This window comes from Megascapheus bottae, chromosome 33 (genome assembly GCF_031878675.1).
Source record: "Megascapheus bottae isolate mThoBot1 chromosome 33, mThoBot2.hap1, whole genome shotgun sequence".
NCBI classification, from domain to species: Eukaryota; Metazoa; Chordata; class Mammalia; order Rodentia; family Geomyidae; genus Megascapheus; species Megascapheus bottae.
In genome coordinates, this window is record NC_143541.1 from 473,243 (window position 1) to 488,787 (window position 15,545).

General features: G+C 35.7%; 1 long non-coding RNA gene across 1 annotated transcript; it reads right to left on the minus strand.

Annotated features, from left to right (window-relative positions):
• Positions 1–1,226: 1,226 nt before the first annotated feature.
• Positions 1,227–15,338, minus strand: LOC150042811 (uncharacterized). The gene is made up of 5 exons (XR_016533517.1): positions 15,264–15,338; positions 13,462–13,604; positions 11,472–11,649; positions 10,750–10,871; positions 1,227–1,297 (listed from the first exon to the last, which is right to left on the minus strand). It is a non-coding gene; the product is annotated as an uncharacterized LOC150042811 (long non-coding RNA).
• Positions 15,339–15,545: the final 207 nt, after the last annotated feature.

Consider the following 15,545-nt stretch of genomic DNA (forward strand, 5'->3'; position numbering starts at 1 on the left):
ATTCTTCTATTCCTGTCTCCAGTTCTCTGGCTCATCCTTCTTAACCAGTCCTCCTCTCAAGTGCATACATCCAGTGACCTCAAACCTTCCATCTGAAACTTCTCATGTCCAATGTAGCCTCAACACTTTGAGAAGAACAAAAGAAAACATGTCTATCAGTAAATTCAGCAAAATTTTTGCTGAAACAATTGCTTTTTCCCATGTTGCATAGTTTTAGATAATGAGTTTCCCTTTTTATCCCTTCCAGATTTATAACTGTGTTCACTGCTAGAAAACTTGTATTTCAATACTATAATTGTATGACATGTTGATTTCTATTTATTTTTTTCTCTGATAGCAGCTCTCATCTATACACATGGCTCTGCATAAAATGGTCACTATTTTGGGGAAAGAAGCGTTCTTATTCTCATTTGCAGGATGGCAGTCAACGAAGTGTAACTCTGTGTGTGTGTGTGTGTGTGTGTGTGTGTGTGTGTGTGTGTGTGTGTGTATGTGTGTGTGAATAAATGGTATATAGTTGAGGACAATATTGTCAACTTCATCATTTTACTAGCAGTATATTAATTAGGTACAGCATAATCTTCTGCAATCTGACTACAAACCGTATCTTTTCTGCAAAGGTAGAATCTGAAAAAAACGGTTAATGAAGGAAACATAAGTCTCACCTGCACTAGGCTTTGTTCTGAGACAAGAGTCATTTCATGTCATCGTGGCTATGCTCTCTTGGAGATTTGAGCAGATAATGATTTTAGGCTGCAAAGGCTGTATGAGAGAATGCAGAGAAAACTCAGAGAAGAAATAATGAGAGGTAGGGCTGTCCTTTGGGAAAGGGTAGAGGGGATGGATTAAAGCATAATGATACTTCAGACATTCTGTTTCTTTGCATCATCTCCAAATCAGAGTTGAATTTAATGAAATCACAGAATGTTCTTCGTAAGCAATCTTACATCCTTGCTGTATGAACACTCATGAGGTTACTCCATAGAAGAAAAAAGACTAGAATTAAGATAAACCCTACTGCAAAAAGGAAAAAAATAGTTAAGGACATGACTTAATTCTATCACAGCAAAGCTATGTATTGCTGATGAGATGTAAAGGATGACATCAGCCAAAGGCTATACTTGTAAATATTTGGTAGTTTTGGAAATGTATATCACTGAACAAGGTTATTCTAATTCCACTAACTGACCACTGTTATCTGCATTACTGAACATACTGACCTGAAGGCTGGATGAGTCTTATGGCTATGCTGTCACTTATCTTCATGTTGTCACTATATTACTGCTGGCTTGCAGAACTAGAAAGGAGATATGGTATACTCGAAATTTTGAAAGCTTAGGGTACAAAGAAAAGAAGGAAAAGGTGACCCAAGGGAGTATCTTGGTGTATTGCTAATATATAAGTTTAGGACATATCCTGGTAAGAATTACAAATTCATAGTTTGGCAGAAAAATAAACATTGTCATTAAAGATTTTATGTAAATGTTAATGAAGTATGGATAAGTGTTTTCACTTAGGTGGACATTCCTTTTGTGAGTTAATTCTCGAGTGCCTTACCCGGAAATCACATAACCCCAAAACTTCCTAATAATGAGACTTTGGCTATGAATTAATTTACATATAAAGAGATGTCACTTTAAAGTTTAGTCACATTTTTTGAATCGTGAAAATACTTAGAATGGGTCCCACACTCCATGGTGCCCAGTCATGCTTCATTAACTTAATAGGTGAAGGCTCCATTGTCATGACCTTTTCTAAACTGATCAAAAGTAGTGGTTGTCCAATATTGGTAGTGGTCATAGTGGGAGCAAAAGGCCACAAGAGGCCACGAGGTGGCGCTTTAGGACTTCCTTTCTCCAAGTATCATTCAGTCAGATAAAGATTTATTGATGTTGAAAGGCATCATGTTAGGCATTTATTTAAAGAGGGGTGATGCTGAATTTATTTGCATTTCTTAGAAACACTATATAATTCTAGGTATGGGCGACAAATATTATGCAATATTTTGACAAACAGGGAGACAGAAATGATCCAGTAACCCTGTTGATACCAAAATTCTGTTGAGTATTCAGTTGATGCAAGACATTGGGTTGATTAACTCCTTGTTTTTCCAAGGCTGAAGTAGGTACAATGATCACTTCTACGCTTGTCTTCCTTGCAGGAGGATATACAAACCCTGCCTAGTGGCAGATCAGCATCACACAAGGGTGTCACAGCGGTGCTGGCTTTGAAATTCAACCGTCCATATCACATCTTCACATCAGACCCAAAGAAAATCTTAACCAATGTCCACTTGCCAGTGAGACCAGAACCCTGATTAAAGTCCAGAGATGCTTTCAGGTTTTCATGAACTTGTATTTCAAAGAGAGATGGACTTTTAAGATTCTAGGTGGTATTAAAGTTGAACTGAACCTTCTTTCTTTAAACAGAGAGAAGCAAAAGAAAGTGGATGAGAACATTCAGTGCTTGATACAAACATAGTACAATAGTGAGCATGAGATACTTGGGTTCCCTTTGTGAATTAATTTTAAAATGATCGCATGCCTGGAATTGCTTAATATAGCTATCCTAACAGAAGAAACTCTGAGTTACACTTCCTTGTTAATAGGATTGGCACTTTTTCCTCTCTCTAACTCTCAGCAACACATAACACTGTATAATACACTGGTCTTAAGAGAGGTTCTAAATCAGCAGAGAATAGAAAATACATATTCTCATTTAAAGGCTTGTTCCCTTTGTTTTGTTAGAAGAAAAACCTTTTGGGAAGAAGCTTAATCACAAACACAGATGTAATTCCACATGGGATGAGTTCCTTCCTTGTTCTGACAATAGCCTTAATCTTAATTACTCAATTCACTCCAAGGAAGAGTCAGATTAATGTACCTGCTATAACACCACCCAGTCCCTCTAATTAATGTAAATTGTGAAATGTTCAGGAGGTGTGAGGAAGCAGAATGGGGTCTGCTCCTATAATTTGAAAACATACTAATTAGGATGTCTTCTTGGAGAGAAGGTTCCTGGTATACCACCTTTAGGAAGAAAAAAAAAAACAAGAAATTTTACAGGAAGCTAAACAGAAAACTCGAGCTAAATAGAGAAACATCATCCAGAGCACAGACACAGAAAACATAATGGCGCCTGTGATAAAACACATACCTGTTTCCCATCAGATAAATCTCTCTGAGTTATTTGCAGGGTGGGTGTCACAGGAAGGGCAGTCATGAGGAAGCTACAGCCAGTCTGTGATCATTAGTACATAACCATCTCATCACCATAACAGCTCTCCCACACCACCCACACATCACACACCGCATCATCAACACCACCAACACACCATCCTCCAAACTACAATTTCTGGTTAAGACACAGTAATAACCTGAATGAAAAATCCATGCTCACTGAGGCAGACGATGTTTTATTAACTTTAAATAGATGTAGAAATTTCAATTCAACATGTCGATTTTTGAGTCCAGAAACTGAGTTCTGAGTTCCTTGATCATTGTCACTCCTTCAATCCTGTTCCTCATCTATCTGAACCCAACTTGTCCCCTGTTCTATTTGTATGTATGTATACTGAGATGACTGCATTTGTTTATATTCCTCCTTCAGTTCACCTCTCAGACAAACCATATTTCAATAGCAAAGAGCAAATGCTGGCTTTCAAATGTGGAGGTTTGACATTAATTACAAACATGAAAAGACATGTAGGGCATATTCATATATAACAAGACTAACTAAAATATGGAATGTACTGGGGAAGATTTCTGTGGTATCATTTTTTGAACAACTAATAGTTTATTAAAATGAATGCTAGGGAGCTGATATATTGACATCTCTGAGAATTACCAACTTCAAAAAAGAAAGAAAAGACAAATGACTCTCAATAGGAAAAGAGAGTTTCCAGTTAGAAGCTCACTAAATTCTGGAGTTGTTATCATATAAAACCCTATTAGCTAAGGTGGAGATAATTAAAACATGTTATTTCAGTTTTCAAAAAAAAAACAATTTTGAGCATAGTTGCTAACTGATGAACTGAGCTGTGTATGAACTTTGCACTATGTGGTTTATTTGTGGAAATAATCATATCCATTTACTCACTAAAATCAGTAACTTCTATTTTAGGCACAATATGATTATTTGCTGGTTTTCCAATGTGAGAAAATTAGAAATATCCCAAATAAGGAGGATGAGAGGAGAACTGGAGAAGGAAATAAATTTAAAAAAAAAAAGAAGATGGATGGTATTTCTTTCTTCAGCAGTTCATTATTGTGTGATTTATATTATAAAGAAAAAGTTTCACTTCATAAAGAAAAGCTTAATTTCTACTTTCAAAAATGGTACAATATGCCAATTATCACACTGTAGCTGTTAAAGGATAATTCTAGAAAATGATCCAAGAAAGTGGTGAAGGGTAGAATCAAAGGTAGAAAATGGTGCTTTGATAAGCTTAACTTAAATATCAAATGTATTTATTGCATTATCGCTTCCAGAACTGGTGCAACAAATCAATTTGTCAATAATGTTAATTGGGCCAATGCAGAATTTTCCAAATTTATATAACAAGATGTCCTTTATCTCCCTCAATATCAATTTAAAAACTCAGGGAATTAACATTTTTCTAGATACCTAGCTTTCTTGGTAAATCATACATGGGCAGTGGAAGAAAACTTCTGCCAAAGGTAGAAACATGGCATCAGTACATTTTAGAGCAAAAACCAAAGTATTCCAGAGCATTCCAACACAAAAGGATGAACATGTAAGAATTAGGTACTGATGAAGGGTTGAAAAGATGGGACGATTTAAAGGCTATGGGAGCTGACACCACTGTGTCTTTCTGTCACATCCTGTATGCTGAGTCAGTCATCTATGATGTTGTAGTTGTAGGAACTCTTGGGGAAGTTCAGAGGCATGTCATCCTCCTGGAGAAGTCATGTGGAGATGTTTGGACAGCCATCACTGGCTTTCTCCCTTCTATGAGGCTCACACTTTACAAATGCACAACACATTGGCATATAAAAATTGAATCAAGAGCTCTAGACTCAGGAACCCACGGTATCTGTTACCAAGAGTCAGAGGTATAGGCTCAGATGAGAGACATTTCTAGATTTCTATTTCTTTTGTGAGTGAAACTCACGTTGCACAGATATCCTGAGACTTAAGCAATCATTTCTTTCTTCTTTTTTTTTCATTTTTTTAAAATTCTGAAAAAATGCATGCCTAACTTTGACACTGAAGAATGTGTGAAATGTCCAAAGAGATGGAGATGTCAAAATTCTTGATCAGTGAAGAGTTTCAATAAGGAATTGATGTGAGAGAATCAGCTTCATGAGCTCACTTCATTAAAGGATGACTCACCTCCATCGTGAAACTGAATTAAGCTATACTTTTTATGACATACTCATGAAAAGCATAAAAATAGATTAAGCAGAAAGATGAAAATGTAACCAAAAAGTATGAGCAATTTTTATCTATTTTTTTCTCCTCTTAAGGAAAGTATCAACCTTCTGTGGGAGCTGGCCAGACTGAGTCTGACAGTCAGCAGAGTCTCAGTGGTGACTCGAGGAACGTAAGTCAAATACTATGATGCTCATCTATCTGGCTATGTCAGGCATTGTTGCCAAGTATAGGACAAAAGACCATATATACTAAGCCACTTGTGCCAATATGCCAATCAAAAACACAAGGAGTAAATTGTAAAGACAATGCAATCAAAGCTGGCTACAATGAGAAGAAGAAGAAATAATTTGTCATAGATATCGTTCTCATGAGGTGAACATGGATACAGCCCTTTTTTTCAGAACTATCTTTCCAATGTGGCCTTCTCTACTTGGAAGGACTTTCAGTATCTTGTCATACAGATATCTGGTGATCAGTCTAGTGAACTTAGGGGATCCAATGTGCCAGCAAAAGTGTGTGGCTTTTCCATGAATCAAGAAAATAATGTGGAAGGGGCTAGGTATGTCAGAGAAGGCCAAAATGGAACCACTCAGGGTAGTGAATGTAAACGGTGACTTCATCCATGTCAAAATTCAGAACATTTATGAAGTCTTTGTGGTTTATACTGATCATCAGAGAGCTAAATTCTCAATAGAAAGAGACAGAAGCTAACTTCTCAATTCTATAATTTGGTATTATTAGAATATTCAGGCAAAACAAAGGGGTGTTATAACTATGACTAGATTAACTACTTTCACTAAGGTGAAAAACCTGAAAAAAATGTGAATATTCCTCCAATTGGATGCAGCAAAACTTATTTTAATATTTATATTTTGATCAAAGAGAGAACTTTACTACATAGGTTCTTAATGGTAATATCCTCAGCCACAGGAACATTGAACAGAGAGCAATGAAAGATAAGAGGGATGAAGCACACCATATCTTCAGACATCCTGTTCTTGTCCAGTTTCTCTTATAAATAGATTGGAACATCTGACTGGCTTTTGCCAATGGACTGAGAGCAAAATGGATCTTTATGTTGTGGGCTAAAGCAAGTCCCTTTCTGTAAAACTCAGCTTCACTTTCTCCTGTATATTTCTCTAGGTTTTGTCATGTTGAGCTTAGAGGCCAAAATCTCATTGCAAGTTAGAAAGGAGATATATGGCTCACATTATATTTGGTAAATCCAACACACACACACACACACGTGGAATTTCACTTCTAAACTTTACTGGTCTGTTTTAGAAACTTGAATTCATTACTCTCAGAAATGAAGGGGGAGAACAACTTGTGATTAAAAAAACAATCCCATAAACTAGCTGAAATCTATTTCCTCTTTTGCATCACAACCCCCTGAGGAGATAGACAGAAGCATAATTTAAGTAATAGCACTGCCATAAATATTAGGCAGATGCTTTACCACTGGGTCACGCTGTGTGTGTATGCATGTGTGTAGATTGATGTATATATGTATATGTAACATATATATGTAGACACACATACAATACTCTAAGAGCCTTTCATTTCCCTGGAGAGAGGATAAATATCTTAGATCAGAGACTTTACAAACACTACAAAAGAAATTCAAAGGATAGAGTATAGACATGTGTCTTTATTTTAGAGAACTTTGAGCTTCTTTGGTCTCTGCGAATTCTGGGGAGTGGAGAGGCCAGTGTTGTGATGATAAAATTAGAAGCCTGGTAAAGCTGACCTTTCTTAGGTAGTTGCTGGCTACCTGAAGAGCCTGTGAATGTGTTTGACTCTGAATTGCAGTGAACACACACGTGGCAGATGATGAAGCAGTGTTGATTAGAATGGATGCTTAGGAGCCCACAGGCTCATTCAGTAATATAATGTGGGGGATTAAAAGAATAGAAGGAGTAAGCATTGAGCTGTTTGTCTTTGTGGGTGGAAGTCTTCTCTTTCCTTCTATTCTGCTTAAACCGTGATTGCTTTGATGGTGAAGTCTTTTCTATGTAATAGACTCGAGTTACTTCAGAGATGCAACACATTTTACATTTAGATAAAGCACTGCATTCTGGTGCTGGTAGTTACAGCAGGAACCTTCATTTCACAAATGAGTCCCCAAAGATTTCAGGTCCAAATTTACCTTACATGAGATATGATTACAATAATACTAAACTCCAAAAATTAATGCCACAGAAATAGAAACCCAGGAGATGGTGCTATTTATTACTTTTCCTCTTGGGGAGTAACAGCAGAAAAAATCAAGTTTGAAAAACACATTTAACTTCAGCCAAGGTTAACGAATCCAGGTATATAGATTTTCAGTAACGGTTCAAATGGTCAATGCATAGCACTCACTGCTCTGTAGGTGTCCTTAAGTGGTCAATTTTGTTAACGAAGAATTGTTAAGAAATATTGGTATTCTGTAGCAAGCAGTATTCTTATCTATAGCCTTGGTCATATGTTAGGAAATCCACAGGATATAGACAGTATAAGAGTTCATATGGAAGGTACCATACTATAATCTCAAATCTTTGCAAGTTTCTCCCAAAGCCAAAAATAAAAGAAAAAGAAAAAAAAAGAAACAACAAAAAAGATTGAATTATAAGGTCTGGATTTCTCCATTGTTTTCCTAGTAGAAACCTATAAAAATGTAAGGTTGATGGTCTTTTTGAAGGGTTTACAATCACCTTTAGCTTGATGGAATAATTTGAGTTTGTATCACCTGGATCTCAAAGCATTTTGTGATAACATTTTGTGATAAATCTCTTAAACTTGGCTTCTGTCTTCAGGGTAGAAAGGTTAAAAATAATTGGCAGCTACTCTTTACCTCAAGAAGACCTGGTATATCTCTGTAATTCTGTACAATTTCCAGCACAGACCATTTTCTCTTTGAGTTATATTTTTTTCCTGATCCTAGAGCTTGAACTCAGGGCCTGCCTATTTTTGAGCTTCTTTTGCCCACTCTCTCCACCACTTGAACCACAGTTCCATTTCTTTTTTATTTTCAGATTGTTTTATTAGAGATAAGAATTCCATAGACTTTCTACCCCTGGCAGTCTTTGAACTGCCATCCTCAGATATCAGCTCCGTGAGTCACTAGGATAGAAACTAGAAGTAGTCTGTGTATACAACAGATGGAGAGGATAGACTGTGTGATGGGAATTTCAACTGGAGGGCCTTATCTCTTCTTCAACATATGCTATCTTCTAGGCCAAAATGGTATCGGAAATCTCAGTTCCCCCCAAATGGCTACATTCTGTCTTTGTTTTAGAATGTTATGAATATCAATGCAGTTGTCAAAACATGGAAGCCATTGCCAAACTATTAACAGTACGTTTCCCAGATGCTCCGGGAACTGTTAAATGATAGAAAGTCATTCCTTCCTCCAGATTTGTTTAAGATTAAATGAAATGAAACTTGTAAAGAGCTCACCATTGGTCATAAGCCAAAGTCAACTTAGCAAAATTAACAGACAGCACTGAACTTGCATTTGGCAATTGTGTGTACCCATTTCTACACCAGCAGAGTGTACATGAAAAGTTCTGGAAGTTTGAGATAATGAACCTTTAGGTAACCTAGGTGATTCCTTCTTTCCATGCTTTTTTTTTCCTTCTTTTCTTTCTTTCTTTTGTTCTGCTTTCCCTTCATTATGTGTTTTGAGTCATCCAGACTGTACTTATTGGTTGAGCATCTTTGTATTGGCACTTGGAATAAAATAAAGGTCTTCCATGTTAAGCACTCTCTCTTCTCAGATGGAATTTATATTCTAGGGATAGATGCAACTTTCCTAAATGGTTATGGTCAGTGGGATGTGTGGTATGAAGGAGTTAGGAAAGAAGCAGTGAGCAATGACACAAGAAGAGAGGTTGGCTAACTTATTTATATATCTCACAAATTTCTGCTTCGTTTAGATTAAGTTCACTTGTAAGTCAAAACTAATTACTATGCACCTTTTATTATTGGATATATATATATATATATCAGTTCCTCATCTAATATATACATTTTACTAAAGTAGGGCCAAGTCTATGTAGCTAATTTGGTATCTAATGAGCACTCAGTAGTTATTTATTAGTAGTCATCCCAAGAATGCTATAATTCTCCCTGTCATTGGTACTTAATATTTGTAACTGTAACATTATCATATTATCTTACAAGTAACCACTTAATACAATTGCCTGCCTTGGTTTTTATTGTCCAGTTTCCTTGAACTCAGGGCCTGGATATTTTCCTGAGCTTTTTGGATCAAGACTAGCCACTTGAGCCATGGCTTTACTTCTGGCTTTTTAGTAGTTTGTTGGAGAAAAGAATCTCACATACTCTTCTGCCCACCTGGCTTTGAACAACCATTATCCTCATATTTCAGCCAGCTGAGTAGCTAGAATTACAGGCATAGGCCATAGTTTTTTTAAATCAATTCATTATATTACTTATATCCTGTGAATGAAGGGTCCATGACATCTTTTCTAAAGTAGGTAAATTCTGTGGCAGAAGGGCTATGAGAAAAGATGCAATTTGGAAAATGCAGATCTTAATGAGACCCTAACATGGAAAGGAAACTGGAATGAAAAGCATGACCTCATTCACATAAGTACTTTCTTCTTAGAGCCTTAAAAAGAATGAGAAAATCAGAAATAAAAGTTTTACATCATTCTGGAAATGCCAAAGCATAATGCTCTGAAATTTTATGGGTTTTTATTTTAAAGGTTCTATGTTATAGTGTTGATTTGAATGATTTGAAATTCATACAAAATTTCATTACCTTTTAACTGGATGAAATTCACTGAAGAAAGAAATGTTACTGAAATGGTCTCTACCATAATGACTTTCATATTCATGGGCGATTGTCAATGCAGACAATTGGGATGTCAGATCATGTGGTAGAAAATGCTCTTGCATACAAACTCTGAGAAAGCTACTTGGCAGCTACAGGAAAAGCTTGAAATAGTCACATTCAAATGAGAAATTATATGACAAATTGATTCTATTGCAATCATGAGGTAACACTTAAATATTTATGTAAAAAGTAATTTATCAAAGCATCCTTCATAAGATTGAAATGAGAAATTCACATTTGTTAATATGGGGGTCAAAAACATTTAATCTATATGATATAATCTGTATGACTGATTTTACTACAAAAAGGTGGAGAAGACTGTGTAAAAAGCAAACTTAAAGACATAATTTAAGATCAGCAAAAAGATAAAATAAACTAAAGATAAACTAAAAATGGTAATCAACAGAAGGAAGAAAGAAAGGGATATGGAATGGCCTGGATTAGTTTAGTTCTGAATTTAGAAGCAAGCAAATTTTTACATAAAGTATGGAGAAAGCAATCCTTACCTTCATGAGTTAGAGGAAAAATATATCTGAAGAGACTTCAAATACTGTTATTTGTTTAAATATTATAGTGCACTGAAGAAATATTTCAAAATACTTTTACTTCTGTAATTGGTTCAAGCATCCTGAACAATGGTATAGAAAAAAATGTCATTATTTTACAACCCTGGTATAATTAGTTGCGAATTATTACTCACAGATGCAAAAGAAAGCAAATATATATTTGTTTCATCATTAAGAAGCATGGCTTTTACTAATGAAAGTAAATATACATATATATGCATAAATTTAAAGAAGCTAAACAAATCTCCATAATTCTAATACTTGACTTTATATTGTGTCAAAATTAATTCTTGGTATCTTTCTTCTTATAGCAATGTGCTCTTTTTTTCTTTATTTTCTTGATACTGGGGTTTGTACTGAGGGCTTCATACAGGCGTTGCTTTCATTCTACTACTTGAGCCATACCACCAGCTTTTTTATTTTATTATATTACTTTTTTTCTAGTTATTTTGGAGATGGAGTCTTGAGGACTTTTCTATCTGGACTAGCTTTGAATCATGCTCCTCCTTATGTGAGCCTCCTAAGAAACTAGGATTACAAGTGTGAGCCATAGGCATTTTATTCTATATTCATTCTACTGCCTATCCTAGGTGACATCGGAAAGCACGAACATACATGCAACAGGGACTAGTCCTGGCATTCAAACTGTGGTCTTGAAGTACCTTTATTTAATGAAAGTAATAAGGACATCTTGGATATATGACTGATTCCAAGTTTGTAAAATAAGTCTGCGATGTCTTCTTGAAACAGAAAGCGTAGAAGATATTCTTAATGTAACTACAAAGAGACAATCATTTTCAAATGCATAAGTCCATCCTAGCAAAAGTAAGAAATGTGAACCTAAAACATAAGCAGAATAGCAATAGATTAAAATAGGTCACAATAGGGGCCGGGAGTTTGGCCTAGTGGTAGCGTGCTTGCCTAGCATTCACGAAGACCCGGGTTCGATTCCTTGGTACCACATACATAGAAAAAAGCCGGAAATGGTGCTGAGGCTCAAGTGGTAGAGCTCTAGCCTTGAGAAAGTCCAAGGACAGTGCTCAGGCCCTGAGAAAGCCCAAGACTGGCAAAAAAAATAGGTCACAATATAAAATGAGTTCAGTATATGGTAATCCAAAAATAGTAAATAAGAAGAAAGAAAAAAGTACTTTTGTGAAACTTTTGTTATCAATTCTTCCCAGTAGCTAGAGTATCTTTCTGTGGAAATATGCCATATAGTAGATGAAGAGGTGGTGAAATTACTAACATTATGTGTGCCTATGGAAAAATAGTTACTAGGATAAAAACTGAATTTCAGAAATCTATTAGCAAAACTTTAGAAAAGGTGGATGACCATTTAAACTTACAATACCTTCACTACCATGCATACATACTTTAAGGATGAGGCTTTTCCTGATATTGTGTAGTAGGAAGTATTTTGTACTACCTATCCCTTAAATCATCCTTACCAAAATATTGAGTCTGAATCTTATCTTGCTTAAGGTCTCCTGATTTTTTTCACAATACAAATACACACACACACACACACACACACACACACACACACACACACACACAGAAGGCAGAACATGGTCAAAAAAAAGAGAGAAAGAACCATAGTAAAACAATCAGCAGAATACAGAACATGAGAAGTACTTTAAGAAAAATGTCTGAGATTTTTTCAACACAATAATGACAAGGAAAATAAGAAAAGTGAGATTGGAATAAGAGACTTGAAAGATGTCTCAACCAAGTTTATATAGGTTAGGTGAAAAAAAATCCTCTTTTGAGCACATAAAATTGTCAAACACATTTTAGAAATAGAGAAAAGTTAACACTGTAAGGCATTGGAAATATTTTCAGATGCGTTAGTATGATCATGATTTTAGATTTCTATATTTAAGTGATATTTGCAGTATTTACAGATATAAATGGATTTGCTTATGGGTATTTTTATATAATGTCTTTTCTTTTGCCAGTCCTGGGCCTTGGTACTCTCCTTGGGCTTTCTCAAGGCTCTACCACTTGAGCCACAGCACTACTTTGGGCTTTTACTGTGTATGTGATACCAAGGAATCAAACCCTGGGATTTGTGCATACAAGGCAAGCACTCAACCTCTACGCCATTTTCTGGGCCTATATAAAGTCTTTGATTTGAGTTAAAATGTCCCTGACATGGGAAGAATAAAGATGAGTGAATCAAGGGCATGTAACCGTTTAAACTGAGTGAACAATACCATTTGTTTTAATGTACCTTTCCTTTTAATATACTTTTTTTCTACAAAAAATTAAAAGAATAATATTAGAAAATGACATTAGCATCAAGTAGTTCTCAGATTAAAGGTTCAGTAATCATTTACTTTTATCTTTTTATTTTATAATTATTATACTTTATATACATTATAATGTATAATTGTTACACTTTAAATTTTATTACTTTGACTATCATTAAAAAATGTATGTACATTAAAATGAAGTCCACTGAGAATATGAGCTAATATACCCAGGAGAAGATCTGCTGACGTTTGCCAAGAATTTTCCTGAGGTTGCTAAAACAAGGCACTGCAAGCTTGGTAACCTAAAACAATGCATTTTTTTTCTGTCACTTTCCCAGTTCTCTTTTCTAGAACTCCAGTCTTCTAGATATCAGCTGGGCTCTGACCCCTTTGATACCTGCAAAGAAAGTCTGGACTTCCTTTAACTTTGAACAGGGGCTGTAGACCACTGGTATTCTTGGGCTTTCAAATATGTCACTCAACTCTCTTCCTCTGCGGTTGCATGATGCTTTCTGTGGGTGTTTGTTATTGCTTCTTTTCCTTTTATAAGAAAAATAGTTAGATAGGATTAGCCTAGGCTACTACAATATAAAATCTTAATTACGAATAAGTTTACATTCTAAGCTACTGGAAGGTGAACTACGACACGTTGTTGGGAGATGAGGGGACACAAATATTCATTCACCGCCATTGCATTTTTTCTAAGAATTTTCAAACATCCATGATGTGCTAGGCAAATATCAATCATATACCTTGCAAATATTCACATCTTAAGTCATTCATATGTTGTGAGACTGTAGGTTTATTTCTTTGAATAATTCTTTCCTTGATTGATAAAATAATGATAGTATTAGCCATAATTGTTTTCCTTATGTTAGATTTTATATGAAGACATTTAAGGTAGGGTTTGTATATTAAGTCCTTTTGGGTTTATCTCTATGACAAGTATGAAGGAGAAAAGAGCTGTGATAATATAGGCTCATAAGAAGATGATGTTTTTTTGTTGAGCACTGTAGGATCCTCTCAAACTAGCTGTATGAGAAAGAACCCCGCCTTAGCACAGAGCCTGAGATTAACAGAAGAACTATTTATCAGCCAGCTTTTACCTCTTTCCTCTTTATCATTGAGCTGGTCAACATCTTGAGGCATGAGGCTTTAACTGTCTGGATGGTCTACAACCATTCTGAGTTGTTTATTCATAAATCTGTCTTTGCAAGTAGCATGGGGAAGGTAGAACCCATGTGAAGCAGAGAAGAGGCTCCTGTGGGTTTGTATGTGGGGGAGGAGACAGTTTCTAGTTGGAATGGATACCGGTAGAGAAACCCTTGCAGGGCTGTAATATTTATTACATTTCTTATAAGATAATTGTTATAAGGGCTGTATCTTTAGAGCTAATTAGGATGTAAAAAACTGTAGCAAAGTATTAATGAGGTTCAATTAACATTTATCAATTTACAGATCAGTTGTGATACCTATGTGAGATAACACAAGAAAGAATGACACAGTCTGGCTTGATTCTCTGGAAACAGTCATGGCTTTCTTCTGTTTATCTGGAAGCAATAATTCCCAACTGTCTGAAAGTTTATAAAGAAAATACAATTAAAGTATCTTTAAAAGGAGGCAGGAAACTTGTTTCACTGATGTTTTAATTTACCACTATGATTTAAATGCATCCATAGACCTTCTTGTAACCACAATGGTAACTCTACAACCCAGGATGAATATTTTTGATTTTTGTTTGTTTGTTGGTTTTACATTGAGGCCCAGAGTCTTCCTTTATATCAACTGTCTCCCATCCCAAACTCCTCAATACCTGTAGTACTTAAAAGTCTAGGCGGTGGGGAAAAAGAGATTTAAATATTCAAATCCCAGCTTTGAGACTCAAAAGCTAAATGCCAATTGTCTAAGTTCTAAAGCTTTAGCTTCTTCTGTTGTAACTAAGAAGTTGCAAGGATTAAAGGAAATAACACACCTAAAATGCTTAGAGTTCACTGTCTCTTGTCAGTGTTCAATATTCCTGCCTGCTCTGGAAGGTTTTTTTTTTGCATGTTCTCATCTCTAGCATTGACCAGATGAGCTGCCAGGCTGCCTCTACTCTCTCCTGCCTCCCAGTCTTTCTTTTTACTGTTTGTTTAGATTATAATCAAAGAAATCTTTCCATAAAATAATCCTGTTCAGTTCACTCCCTTCCTTCATTACCTTTAGTGGTTTCACCTTAATATGTGATACACATTAATTTCTCACTTGAGTCTCACAACTCTTTCCAGTTTCCTTCTTGACTAGCTCCTTATCAAATATCTCCCTGTCTTACGTTTGCCATATCACTTAGCAATCATTCTGACGTCTTTATCCTTGGCAACTAGCAACTTCTGGCTTGATATTTAGGCCTCTCTCAGAGGGCTAAAGAGATTTTCTGGGAGATAGGAACCTGGATCTCTCTGCTGAACGATCAATGTGAGAGATCCAACCAACAGAGTCACT